Below are 15,169 nucleotides of genomic sequence, written 5' to 3' on the forward strand. Positions count from 1 at the left end.
GAATTAAAACTATCGGTCTAGCCAAGACTATACCCCACTATATATGTTCACTAGCACCTTGCAAAGATAACAATTATACAACAAAGGTGTCGGGCTAGCTAGAGCTCTCCTAAACAATTCTAGGAGCAAGCTTACACAAACCTATGCCACTAGTACTTTAAGCGACAAGGGAGCTCCTACACATGCTAGTAAGCAAAAGCACAAAGCTAACGATGCTCACTAGCAATGCTCAATAACAAGGCAACCAATGCCTAATTAGAGAGCGCAAATACTTAGCTACACAAACTAAGCAATGTGACTAACAAGGTTACTAAAACCAAATTAGCCACGCAAGGGAGCTACTTCTATGCTACACAAGCAAGGAGGTAATTAGCAAGCTACACAAGCTATCTAATTACAAGAGCAACTACACAAGCTTAATATGTATAAAAGTAATAGTAAGCTTGTGTAATGGGTATGCAAACCAACGGGAAGAACAAGGTTGACACGATGATTTTTCTCCTGAGGTTCACATGTTTGCCAACACGCTAGTCCCCGTTGTGTCGACCGCTCACTTGGTGGTTCAGCGGCTAATTAGCATCACCCGCTAAGCCCGCACGTCGGGCGCCGCAAGAACCTACCCCTTGAGTGAGGGTAGCTCAATGACACGCTTTACTAGAGTTGCTCTTCGCGGCTCCCGCGGGGCGAGCACAATGCCCCTCACAAGCACTTCTCCGGAGCGCCGCACAAGCTTCTTGCGCGCTTCGACGGAGACCACCACCAAGCCATCTAGGAGGTGGCAACCTCCAAGAGTAACAAGCACCACTGGCTTGTAACTCAATCACCTAGTGCCACTTGATGCAACCTCATGATGCAATCGCATTAGAATCGCTCACTCACACAATCGAATGATCACTATCAAGTATATGTGTGATGGAGGGCTCCCAAGCACTCACAAGCATGAACACTAAGTCCCTTGAGGTGCTCAGCACCAGCCATGGCCGAAGGCCACTACTATTTATAGCCCCAAGGGCTAAACTAGCCGTTACCCCTTCACTGGGCAATGGTCGGGCCGACCGGACGCTCCGGTCGTGTTGACCGGACGCTGGACCTCAGCGTCCGGTCGCTCGTAGACGACCACGTGTCCCGATTCCAACGGTCACTTGACCTGACCGGACGCAGCAGCTTCAACTGACCGGACGCTGGACCCTCAGTGTCTGGTCGTTTCCAGTAAGTTCCCAAGCATGACCGGACACATCTGGTCGAACGCGATCGGACGCAGCCAGCATCCGGTCACACTCCAGCTACTGCGTCACCGTTCGTCAGCCTGACCGAACGCAGCCTGCCAGCGTCTGGTGCATTCAGATCCAGCGTCCGGTCAGTTGACCGACGCCAGCATCTTCGCGACCAACTCGTTTTTACTTCTAACTTCTTCACCCTTGCTCCAATGTGCCAACCACAAAGAATTTGCATCTGGTGTAATAGAAAATAGGCATTCCATTTTCCCGAAAGCACCGAACCCATCTCACCCCTGCAAACACCACCTCCTTTGTAAATGTGCCAACACCACCATGTGTTATGTGTGTTAGCATTTTCACAATCATTTCCCAAAGGATGTTAGCCACTCAACTTGCCACGCCACTTGATCCTAGCGACAATGCAAAGTTAGATTGCTCGAGTGGCACTAGATGACCGATATGCAAACAAGTTTGCCCCTCTTGATAGTACGGCCATCTATCCTAAACCCAGTCATAAACTTCTCTACACACCTATGACCGGTGAAATGAAATGCCCTAGGTTATACCTTTGCCTTGCGCATTCCATTCCATCTCCTTCAATGTCGATGCAACACATGCACCAACACGATCAACAATGATATGATCTACTTCATATCATCACATGATCATATTGGTTCATCGATCTTGACTCTACTTGCTCTTAACCGTTGCCATCGTCCATCAACGCTAAGTCTTGCTCAAGCTTCACTGCCACGCGGTCCATCACTCCAAAGCCTTCAACTTGCCCTTCATGCTTGCAACCGGTCCATCAAGCTAAGTCTTGTCTTGATCTTCTCCACCTTGATCACATGACTCAATGTCATGTCTCATGTGCATTTAAGCTCCTTCATCATCACATGTGTGAGTTTTGCAACATCTCCAAGCCATTTTCACCTCCATGGCATATGTTGCTCACACACATGTACCTATGGACTAATCACCTGTGTATCTCATATAAACACAATTAGTCCATCTAAGTTGTCACTCAATTACCAAAACCAAACAAGGACCTTTCAACCATGCTATAATTGTGACCAACCTAGCCACTTCTCAAGGTTCTGTCCTTATCCACCTAAGAAGAAGTAGCAGACTTATAATGCTAGGGTGCATAGTATGACTGTGGATGAGATTCCTGAAGGAAAGCCCATAACCGCTGGTAAGTTTCCTATCAATAAAAACCCTACAGTTGTTCTATTTGATTCTAGATCATCGCATTCTTTTATGAGTCAAGCATTTGCACAGAAACATAAACAACTATACATAGAATTGGGTTATGGTTACCATATAAGTTCAGCAGGGGCTGATGTTTTGACCAATCGGATGGTTTAAGGGGCAACCCTTGAATTAGGTAGCAGAAAGTTTTGAGAGAACTTGATAGTTATGCCGGGACTAGTACTGGATGTCATTATAGGGATGACTTGGATGAAGGATTGGGGAGTAGTTATAGATACTGGAAGTTGGGTACTTACCCTTAAGGATCCCCTGGGTGAGAGTACTTTCCAAGTACCATTGCCTTAGAGAACAGACCTTATAAGTGTTACATGTGCTACTGAAGTTATTTCTATTTATCAGATTCCAATAGTGTGTGAGTTTCCGGATGTATTCTCAGATGAGCTACCTGGTCTTCCGCTAGATAGGGATATTGAGTTAATCCTCGAAATAGCTCCGATTTCAAGGAGACCCTATCAGATGCCTCCAGATGAATTAGTTGAGCTGAAGAAGCAACTAGAAGAGTTATCAAAAAAGGGGTTTATCCGGCCAAGCAAGTCTGAATGGGGATGTCCCGCCTTGTTTGTGAAGAAGAAGAAAGAGGGCATGTTGAGAATGTACATGGATTACAGGCCACTTAACCCTGTAACCATCAAGAATAAGTATCCCTTGCCTCATATTGATGTTCTGTTTGACCAGTTAGCTAAGGCTAAGGTGTTCTCAAAGATAGATTTGAGATTCGATTATCATCAGATCAAGATTAGGCCACAAGATATACCAAAAACTACATTTTCCACCAGATATGGGTTGTATGAGTATCTTGTCATCTCTTTTGGCTTGACAAATGCTCCTGCATACTTTATGTTTTTGATGAATATAGTTTTCATGCTAGAATTGGATAAGTTCATGGTTGTGTTCATTGATGACATTCTAGTGTACTCCAAGAACGAGAAGGATCATGAAGAGCATCTGAGAATTGTCTTGACCAGACTTAGAGATCATAAGCTATATGCTAAGTTTAGCAAATGCGAATTCTGGTTGAAGAAAGTTCCTTTCCTTGGTCACATTCTGTCAGAAAATAGAGTTTCAGCCGATCCAAGTAAGGTGCAAGAGGTTATGGATTGGAAGGCACCGACCATAGTTCCTGAGATTAGAAGTTTCTTAGGATTAGCCAGTTACTACCGTTGTTTTATACCAGACTTCTCAAAGATTTCCAAGCCTATGACAAGTCTACTACAGAAGGATCACAAGTTTGTGTGGACAGAGGAGTGTGAAGCAGCTTTCCACATCTTACGGAAACTGTTGACCACTCCTGTTCTAGCACAACCAGATATCGAGAAACCATTTGATGTGTTTTGTGACGCATCAAAAACTAGATTGGGCTATGTTCTTAGGCAAGAAGGGAGAGTCATTGCTTAGGCCTCACGTCAATTAAGAAAGCACGAGGTCAACTATTCGGCACATGATCTTGAACTTGCTGCAGTTGTGCATGCCCTAAAAATTTGGAGACATTATCTACTTGGTAATGTGTGCAATATTTTCACAGATCACAAGAGTCTCAAGTACATCTTTACCCAACCAGAGCTGAATATGAGATAGCGAAGATGGTTGGAATTGATTAAAGATTACAACTTGAATGTGCAATATCATCCTGGAAAGGCCAATGTAGTGGCTGATGCTTTAAGTAGAAAGTCACTTTGCTTGAATGTGTAGCCATTACTGGAAGATGGGTTCGATCTGATGCATCCTGCTATGTTACATAGTATTCAGATTAGTTGCTCTTTGGAGAGTAAGATAATAGAAGGCCAGAAAATAGACAAGGGAATATTCCACATCAAAGAGAAAATAAAAGAAAAGTCATCAAAGCACTTTAAAGTGGATGAACAGGGCGTGTTGTGGTTTGACGACCGTCTTGTGGTTCCCAAGGATCGAGAGCTTAGGAATAAACTCATGGATGAAGCTCACCTTTCTAAGCTATCTATCCATCCGGGAAGTAGTAAGATGTATCAAGAACTAAGACCTCGTTATTGGTGGACCAAAATGAAGAAAGAAGTTACATCATATGTTGTCAGATGTGACACGTGTTGTAGAGTGAAAGCTATTCATATGAAACCTGCCAGTTTGTTGCAACCTTTGTCCGTACCTAGTTGGAAGTGGGATGATGTAAGTATGGATTTTATCTCGGGTTTGCCCATGACTCAAAAGGGACATGATTCGATTTGGGTGATTATGGATCATCTTACCATGACCGCTCATTTCTTACCTGTCAAGACAACTTATCGACCATCTCAATATGCCGAGAAGTATATTGCAGAAATTGTGAGGTTGCATGGTATACCAAAGACCATAGTATCTGATAGAGGGCCACAGTTCATGGCTCACTTTTGGGAACATTTACACAAAGGCTTGGGAACTAGTTTAATTCGTAGTACCGCTTATCATCCTCAGACAGATGGTCAGACTAAATGAGTGAATGCTGTTCTTAAGGATATGTTAAGAGCCTGTGTGTTGTTTTCTAGGGGATCATGGGAGTCATGGTTACCATTAGCTGAGTTTGCTTACAATAATAGTTATCAAGAAAGCATCAAGATGGCTCTATTCGAAGCTTTGTATGGTAGAAAATGTAGAACACCATTGAATTGGGTCGAGCCAGAAGATAGAAGGTATTATGGCATTGACTTTGTAGAAGAGGCCAAAAAGAAAGTTCATGTTATTCAACAAAATATGAAGGCGGCCCAATCGCGTCAGAAAAGTTATGCAGACAGAAGGAGACCCCTTGTGTTTGAAGTTGGTGACTATGTTTATCTGAAGGTCACGCCAATGAAGAAGAAACGGTTTGGAGTCCGAAGAAAGCTTGCAACTAGATTCATAGGACCATACAAGATCTTAGAAAGAAGAGGTCTAGTAGCTTATAAGTTAGAGTTACCTGAGACCATGAGTACCGTCTTCCTAGTTTCCCATGTATCACATCTCAAGAAGTGTTTGCGTGTTTCGGAGGAAAGAATAGAACCTCGAGGCATCCAACTCAAATCAGATTTGGTGTATCATGAGCAATCGGTCCATGTGTTAGACACTAAAGAACGTGCTACTCAAAATAGTGTGGTGAAAACATATAAGATACAGTGGGATCATCATGATGAGGGAGATGTAACTTGGAAAACGGGAGAATATCTACAAAAAGCTTATGAAGATTTTTATAACAAATGGTTCATAACCTAAATCTCGGGACAAGATTTTTATAAGGGGGGAGTGCTGTAACACCCTGGTGTTATGCCAGCATTTAGGCACTGCAAATCATGCATATTGTGCATCATCAAGCATCCTAAGTATCCATGCCTAACTATGTAAATGATAACAAAAACCATGCTTCGAAACGTATGAAATATGCTCATGAAACATGAATGTTGCATACACTTGTTTAGAGTTGTTTTTGCCCTAATTATGCTTGCTAGGTTAGTAAAACATGTTTGGCTATAATTGTAAATCATCTAGAATTATTTAGCACACTTTTTGGAGCAAAGTTTGTATTCAAGCTTTTGACAAAATATGCATTTGAAATCTTTATTGAAAATGGTAAAAAATTCTCCCTATTTAGCTTTTGCTTCCCAATTCAAAATCTATGCAAAATTTTTAGTTGGTCCCTAAAGCAAAGTTGTAGAGGATTAAATTCTAAGCAACTTTTATTTTTGGAACATTTTCAAAAGATGTCATTTTCTTGCTCAAAATGATATTTGAAAACTGGTATTTGAAAATTTCTTAAAAATAGAATTTGAAAAAAGGTTTTCTCCTTTCACGGGCCGCCTCCTCCTTTCTGGCCCACCAGCCGAAGCCAGCCCACGCTCCACGCCGTCCCGCGCTGCGCCTTCACTGTGGCCTAGCCTAACTCACGCGCCTGGCCTGCCTCCGTGCTGGCCCGCTCGCCCGGCCTGCCTCAGCGCTGCGTTGCGCCGTTCCCGTGCGCCGCGCCCGACCGCATCAGGGCAGGCTCGCCGCGTGGCCGCCATGCGCCGGCGACGCACGCCGCACGGCAGCCCTAGCCTGCCTCGCCCTCCCTGTGCTCCGCCTTCAAAGATGTCCAAACACGCGCACGCCACTCCACCCCGCACGCCATCCCGTCTCCTCCTCCTTCTCTCTAGTTCAGAGCTCCACGGGAGCTCTCGCCACCGAACGCAGCCGCTACCCCACCGACGACGTACCCCTCCTTCCACGCCTTCTTTCTTCGATTCCCGCCGCCAGCAGCTCCGCCTTGGGTCCCTGCCTTGCTTGCGCTCGCTCGCGGCCGCCGTCGTCGAGGTAAGGGCCGAGGTTGGCCGCCTCCTTCCTCTTCAGCGAGTGCGCTGCCACGGTCGCATGGTCCGTCACGCCGCCGGGCCAATGCCACCCTCCCAGTCGGTGCGGCTCAGCGTGGTGTGCACGCTGGCACCGCCTGCGCCACCGGGAGAGCTCGCCGCCGGTGAGCACCGGTCGGCGGGGCTCCTCCCCTGTTCTCGGGTCACTGACCCATGGGGCCGCAGGGCCCAGCCGCAGTGGCTAGTGGAAGTTTCGGGTGCACAGCACCGGGTGCACCCAGCAATTTTGTCGGCTGGTTTTAAAAAGGAATTAAGAAATGAATTTTCAGATTTCTGTTAAATACTTTGGAAAATGTTTGTGTACCCATTTTGGCTCCAAATTTGTTGAAAAAAATTTTGCTAGGTTCCTTGTCACCAGATCTACATGATAAAAATATTGCATGTCATTTGTGAGATACTTTTCTGTAGAGCTTTAATTAATTCTTGATATTGCTGATATCTTGTAAAATGGTTAGTAAATCCTATATGTATCAGAAAAATATGCTTCCAAGTTTATTACTCTTCTTGTGTAATGTACTTCCTAGAAAAAATATATGCCATGCATGTCGTATAGAAAAATTGTGAGATGTAGTTCAAGTGCCTTTAATGGCTGGTTTTTGTTATTTTTGCTAGAGAGCAAAATTTGTATAAAACATGCATGTGACAATTTTTGTACAGTGATTGTATGCTATGAAGATCATGGGAAAAATACTAAATCTGTTGTTTGACACTTTTCATAATACAAAGTATTTTCACATTCATAATTAGGTCCAAGCTTGTCATTTTTGTGTAGGCTATTCCACTTATCCAAATGCCATAAAAATCTGATGGTAGACTACTTAGGGTAGTATTGTGCTATGGTAATTTTCTAAGATTTTTCTAAGCAATAAAAATAGATGTTGCTATTCAAACCTATTATTAATTAGGGTTTAATCAAGTGTTGCTTTATGTATGATTAAGAAATTAGTGAAGCTTTGGTGTATCTTTAAAGCATTTAATGAGATGTGTTGACTTAGCATATTAGTAGTAGAAGAGAATGCAGTAGATGACATGTGCTTGTAGTATATGTTCTTGGATGATGTTGACTACCTTGCATTCAAGCATATCCACTGTGTTCATTTCATCCGATGCACTTTTTGCATAAGCACTTACGCACATGTATCATACAGGATCGCAAACCGAGAGCCTAGTCGTCATACCCGAGGAGCCCGAGGAACAGCTCGAGGTGCAGCCACAGGAAGTGACCGAAGCCGACGAGGAGGACGTTGAGGAACTTCCGGAGTGTCCCGATCACCGCCCGAGCTCCTTCGAGAGAGGCAAGCCCCAGAGCATTTTTCTCCCTGGTTTGCAATTATTAATTAAATGCTTTACTTTAATTGATGCATTACTTTTAGGAGTTGTTTGCAACTATTGCTGCATTATACCTTATCTACCTTTGTTATACTATATCCTTGTTACCCTGGTATCCGTAGTCGAGTCAATGCTTAGCTGGCTTAGACCGGTAGAAGTCGGGTAATTTCCTGTCACCTGCGAGCTATAGGTGGTTACCTGGATCTGCTTGGATAACTATGTAGTCATGGTATAACTAAGTGTTAAATGAAGTTGCGACCGAATGGAGACTTACAGAGTTTTGGACTGTAGTGCTTTCCGTCTGTGTCGATTAAGGACCGACCGTTATTGGGCCTCGAGTCATGTTGAACACATGCCTTACATTTAGCTGGCCAAATAAAGTATCTTTCGACCGTGAAGCTGGAAGATTATTCGAGCCGAGTAGATTGCCCGCAGCGCACTGTGCTAGAGCAGGTGTGGTAGGACACGAGGGCGAGATGATAAGACCAAAGTGCAGTCGGTCGACCCCCGAGTACATGTGGTTCCTGGCAAACTCGAGATTCCTAGATAGTTGACTCGGTGACTAATACCTCACTTTAGCAGGTGAGTGAGGTTTGTGTAAGGAATAAATCACCGGCTGGTTAGGAATCGATTCGAATTGCCATCGCTCCTAGATAGTGAGCACTTGACTTGAGTGACTTCATCGTAGTAATGTTGATGGAACCCTTGGACAGTTATAATGAATATTACAGTATGGAAGTTGTTAATGATCATTGGTTATCATTATTTGCTTAATCACATGTTTGCTCTAGTATAGGTACAAATCTAGTCGACAGGTTAATAATAATTAACTTAACAATAATGCTTTTGGAAAGCTTCTTGAAATGCTAAAAATGCTTCTTTTGGCAAATGAGTCAGCTACCCTACTATAAAGTCCTTCATAATCCTTGGTGTCACTTTATTTTTGGTTATATCAGGTAAGTCTAGCTAAGTACCTTCTTGTACTCAGGGTTTTATTCCCACTTGTTGCAGATGGGCAAATGTATTGCGGCTACTGTATCAACTACCTTTATCCTACGATGGGTGATGCTTAGGACCATAGGCATGGTCATTCCTTACGTCTCGTCTGATGCTTTTGTTGGAGATGATCATTAGCTGGCACTATATTTGAACTCCGTGTGAGTGTGTGTGGTTTTGAACAAATGGCTTTCACTACTTCTATTTGAACTCATTTTGTAATAACTATATTTAAACTCTGATGTATCTGCGATGCAAACTTTTATGTAATATGTGAAGGTGACCGCTAAACTTATTACGATCTTGGCTGGGATGTGAGTTGGTTTGAAATCCTTCGTGATTTCACAGACTACCGGGTTATACGAGCTTAAGTTTGCTAAATCGTCTGCTCTGGCGGATGATTTTCTTACTTAATTTTGTATAATTGGTCGGTTCTGTTACAGGCACATAATGATTCATTTTGAATGAGGGGTTATAAATACTTCCTCTATTCACTCAAGGTATTACTTTTGCTCATTCCAACAGCTGAGAAACACCCTTGAGAGTGCTAAGAAGAGCAAGGTCATAGTGAGATGATTGAGATTTGAGAATCTAAGTGAGAGGCCTCATTAGTGAAAGCAAGAGTAGCAAAGTGTGCATCCACCCTTTTTATTAGGCTTGTCATGGTCAAGTGAGAGTTCGTGCTCGTTACTCTTGGTGATCGCCATCACCTAGTTGGCTTAGTGGTGATTGGGAGCTTGGTGATCATCCGACAGAGCTTGTGGATGACCCAACTCAAGTTATGAGCGGTTGTGGGTGATTCACCATGACGGAGTGTCGAAGAATCAACCCGTAGAGAGCATTTGATCCTTGCACGGATCAAGGGGGAGCTACACCCTTGCGCGGGTGCTCCAACGAGGACTAGTGGGAAGTGGCGACTCTCTAATACCTCGGCAAAACATCGCCGCGTTCCTCCTTCTCTCTTTACTTTGAGCATTTACTTTCAGCAATTCAATTCTTGTCTTTACATTCATAGAATTACCATGCTAGAGTAGGATTGAAACATAGGTTGCTAAACTTTTGTGCGGTAAAACAATAGAAACACTTTCTAGGCACAAGGGGTGACGTGGGCTAACCGTAGGGTTTAATTATTGCAAAGATTTTTAGAATTTGCCCAATTCACCCTCCCTCTTGGATATCTTGATCCTTTTAGGGTTAAATACTCTTCACCCTTTGAGGGTACTCATTGAGGAGTTTGTTGCTACCATGATGTACTGCTAATTAACTATTCAATATATAGAACCATGAATATATCCTTGTTTATGGTCTACTGTATAGAAGAATCACATGAAATTGCACATGGGCTGCAGAACGAGTAATCTCTAGAATCAAATACACGCCCCCTCGGTGACCGCCGGCCATACAGCTGTTGGCTGCTGGTTATTGGGTTTCATGGCCATGGATATCGGTTCTGTATAAGTGTATACTAGAATTGTATTTCTAGTTTTCTTTATTTATTACTATATGAAAAAGAGACTATGATGTCATCATGATGTCACCCTTTAAGAATTAGAAATGCTATACATCACACATGTGTTTTAGCAAAAAAAAACACATAGACTTATTTGTATCTATGACGTCTGGGGCCCATATGTCATAACAAACACATAAACACCTCTACGATATGTGATTTGTCCTTCTATACAAAAAAAGTATTTCTTGTGATATGTGATCTTGTGATTTATGATTGTCTGGAGGTAGAAGAAAGCTAGAGGCTGGAGGTAGAAGAAGGGTAGAGGTTGTTGGATCTTAATCCTATATGCTAAAAATTTCATGCGTTGGAACCACATAAAACATATGGTTGTGTAGTAGACAGACTTGTGATTTATGATCTTGTGATTTATGACTATCTGAAGGTAGAAGAAGGCTGAAGGCTAGAGATAGAAGAAGGGTGGAGATTATTGGATCTTAATCCTATGATGCTAAAAATTCATGTGTTAGAACTACATAAAAGATATGGTTACATAGTAGATACACTCAGAGCCATTAGAAAAGGTGCTAGGCGGTGACCAAATTAAAGTTAATCTTCATGCCTTAATGTAATCTGTATACGCAACACCACACCAACAGACAATGAATCAATGAATCACAATTGAAGATTTAAGAGGCATATTATATCTACAAAGACGTACGTAGTCTGTAGATGCAACACAACTACTTACCAAGTACCTACAGAGCAGACGACACTAAGGTAGAGAAGGATTTAATAATATGCCTCTGAAATTTATACAGAGGAGGAAGGACTAAAGGAGTACAGAGGAGGAAGATGATCGGGAGAAAAGGAGAGAGGAGCAGTGGAGAGTGGAGGGGAGGAGAACAGGGGATCTTGCCTTGGGGCTTCAGGTCACGATGACCGTCAACAAGGAGGTCTGGCTTTGGGTTATGGCTCACTGTGGCATACGGAGGGAGGAAGAGTTCATGACACGAACGGATCGAGGAGCAGGCGGCGACAGTGGCTTCGACCAAGCGGAGAAGGCAGGGAATGGGGAGAGGGAAAGAGAGGGGACGAGGCGAGCATGGGGCTCATGGAGGTAGGGTGCCGGGGAGCCTAGGCGCTAGGCAGGGCGGGCGCACGTGCTCTCCCCTAACAAATAGTTTGGCGACGGCAGCATCTTCTATCGGGAGCAGCTGGCTGCTACCCGTGGCCGCAGGTACTAGGCTGATGGCTCGGGATAGGGCGACGAGGAAAAACCAGATGTGCGGAAAAGGGATCATCGTCGAGGTGGTATAAACCAGATGCTCCGTGGGATGTAGAGGCAGAAGTTGAGGTCACGGACGTGAGGTGAATCCCACGACGCTCCTCCATGGCACGGGCTTGCGGTTGCTACCCGTGGCAGGGAGTGAGGAGGCGGTGACATGGGCGAGCGCGGGTGAGGACGACGTGGTAGACACGGCGCCTGTGCGACGAGGAGACGGGAGGAAGAGGAGGTGGTGGCGTGGGCGCAGGGCTGAGGGAAAGGGGGGAGGAAGCGTGATTAGTCGTGGGAAGAGGAAGGAGCGCGATTGAAGGCATAATCTCGCGAGGGGAGGGAGCGTTGGTCCACGCGTGGGGGAGCGTGCGTGTGGGGAAGCGAGCGAGCGGGACAGTGATTCAGACGCCCGGGTCCACCACGCGGGGATCGTGCGCGCGCGCCGCAGAAGTTTTGGAGCGAGCGAGCCATCGCACACCTGTGAACGATCGGAATCTAAATGTTTTAGTTGTATAATATATGGTAACTCTGAGTTACTATAATTACTATACTAATTTACGAGATTATGGTAACTCCCTCATAAGTGATTTACTATAGCATTATAGTAAGTATCATCTTGAATTATAGTAACCCATGTATCGTAAATGTGTATTGTCATTATCGTAAATTGGTATAAATATTATCGTAAATCAAGGTGGCCATAGAATAAGTTATTCTGTGACCAACTGTAGAATAGCCTTACCATATATATATATATATATATATATATATATATATATATATATATATATATATATATAGAGAGAGAGAGAGAGAGAGAGAGAGAGAGACGTATCTAGCTGACATAGAATAAGTTATTCTATGGCCACTCTGAGTTACAATAATTACTATACTAATTTACGAGATTATGGTAACTCCATCATAAGTGATTTACTATAGCATTATGGTAACTATCATCTTGAATTATAGTAACCCATGTATCGTAAATGTGTATTGTCATTATCATAAATTGGCACAAACATTATCGTAAATCAAGGTGGCCCTAGAATAAGTTATTCTGTGGCCAGCTGCAGAATAACCTTACCGTATATAGAACTACTGTTCTGCAGCTGGTCATAGAATAACTTATTCTGTGACCATTTTGAGTTACGATAGTTATTATGCTAATTTACGAGACTACATTAACTCCTTACTAAGTAATTTACTGTAACATTATGGTAAATATTACCGTGAGTTGCAGTAACACGAGTATCGTAAATGCATATTCATGTTATCATAAATTGGTATAAACATTATCGTAAATCAATATGGCTATAGAATAAGTTATTATATGACCAGCTGCAGAATAGCCTTACCCTATATATATATAATAAGAGATAATCCATTGCATCCAGTGGGGATCACATCACACACATATATCATAATATATATGCGTATCTCGCTATTCGCTTGGCTGATAAGCCAGGCTAAAAATATCTTAGGCTAATTTATTGTGAGCTGGTGCGGTAGGCATGTGGGTGCTGCAAGACGGTAAGCAAGCACTCTATGTGGCTGTGGGCGGCAACCAACTGGCAGATGGAGAGGGAGAGCCATCACCCTCACGACATCTCGCTCTCTCACCACGAGGCACGGAGGTAGCTCACTACCGCACACCCTTTATTTGCCGAGTGCCCGAAATACACTCAGCAAAGGCTTTGCCGAGTGTCGCACTCGGCAAAGGGCACTCGACAAAAAATTAATCGGCAAAGAAGCCTTTGCCGAGTGTTTTTTGTTGGACACTCAGCAAAACCTTTGCCAAGTGCCGGAAAAGCACTCGGCAAATATTTACACTCGGCAAAGTGAAAATACGAAAAAACCCAAAAATAATAGCAAATTTTTTTTCGGGGGAGGCCACCACCGGCCAGCGGCCGTCCGTCTTCATCAAAGTCGCTATATTTTTTGTGCAAAATTCATGGCTAACGGCAGCCGGCAGGATTCAAACTCACGACCTCTTCCTCGCGTGTCTGCTGCTCTACCACTGCACTACACTGTGTCTAGTTTCCATTATCTATCCTCATATATTATAATAAACCAAGAGTAAATTGCTTGTTTGAAGCCCTAAATGAATTCAAATAAAAAAGTAGTCAATTACAAAGTTTCATAACTTTTTGAGATCTACAATTTTTATTTAGGAAGTTTTTCCATCCGAGGTCGTTTAAAAAATTCGAATTTCAAATTTAAGAGATTCAAACGTAGTTTTGCATGATAAGATGATTTCAAATCAAAAAGTTGTCAACTACATAGTTTCATAACTTTTGGAGATCTACAATTTTCATTTAGGAAGTTTTTCCATCCGAGGTCTTTTAAAAAATTCAAATTTTAAAATTTTCAAATTCAAACGTTGTTTTTGCATGACAAGATGATTTTCAAATCAAAATGTTGCCAACTACAAAATTTCATAACTTCTCAAGATCTACAAAGTTTATTTTGGTCATTTGTTCATTCGACATAGTGGTAGTAACATTGTTCACAAATTTTATATATCTCTCTTCTACTTTTATGAAACTAATATGAGAGACGTAGATTTTATGAACAACGTTATTGTCACTTTGTCAAATGAAGAAATGACTAAAATAAACTTTGTAGATCTTGAGAAGTTATACAACTTTGTAGTTGAAAAGTTTTGCATTTGAATTCATTTAGGGCCTCAAAAATTGCTTTAAAAAGATAATTTGCCGAGGGCAAAAAAAAAAATACACACGGCAAAATGTCTCTTTGCCAAATGCCAAAACAAAGGCACTCGGCAAAATACATCTTTGCCGAGTGCTAGAAAAAAAGCACTCGACGAAGACGCATTTTGTCGAGTACCGAAAAAAAAACACTCGATAAAACCATCTTTATCGAGTGTTTTTTTTTACCTAGTGTATTTTATTTAGCACTCGACAAAGACCGTTTTATCAAGTGTCCAACAAAATACACTCGATAAACCTTTCGGTACTTAGCAAAGTATCGGTTTTCGCTAGTGGCTCCAGTGCTCCCTGCCGACGCGCGCCGCCCAGTCCGTGAAAAAACAGTCGAGTCCCTCAGGCCGTCAGGCGCTCCGGCCGGCCGCCGCCCCGTCGGTCGTCCCAACTCCCAAGAAGAATCGGTGGTTCCACACGCTGCGGCCACAATGGACTACTGTATTTTCTGCCGAGTCGGCTGATGATCGGTGCCCACTGTTGGCTTGGGCGACGTGAGACTGGAGAATAGGGTGAGTCCGCACGCTAAATCCATCCCGTTCTGCTGCTCAGTTTGCCGGTGCCCACCCAGACCCAACCAA

The sequence above is a fragment of the Miscanthus floridulus genome, chromosome 7, assembly GCF_019320115.1.
Source record: "Miscanthus floridulus cultivar M001 chromosome 7, ASM1932011v1, whole genome shotgun sequence".
Lineage (NCBI taxonomy): Eukaryota > Viridiplantae > Streptophyta > Magnoliopsida > Poales > Poaceae > Miscanthus > Miscanthus floridulus.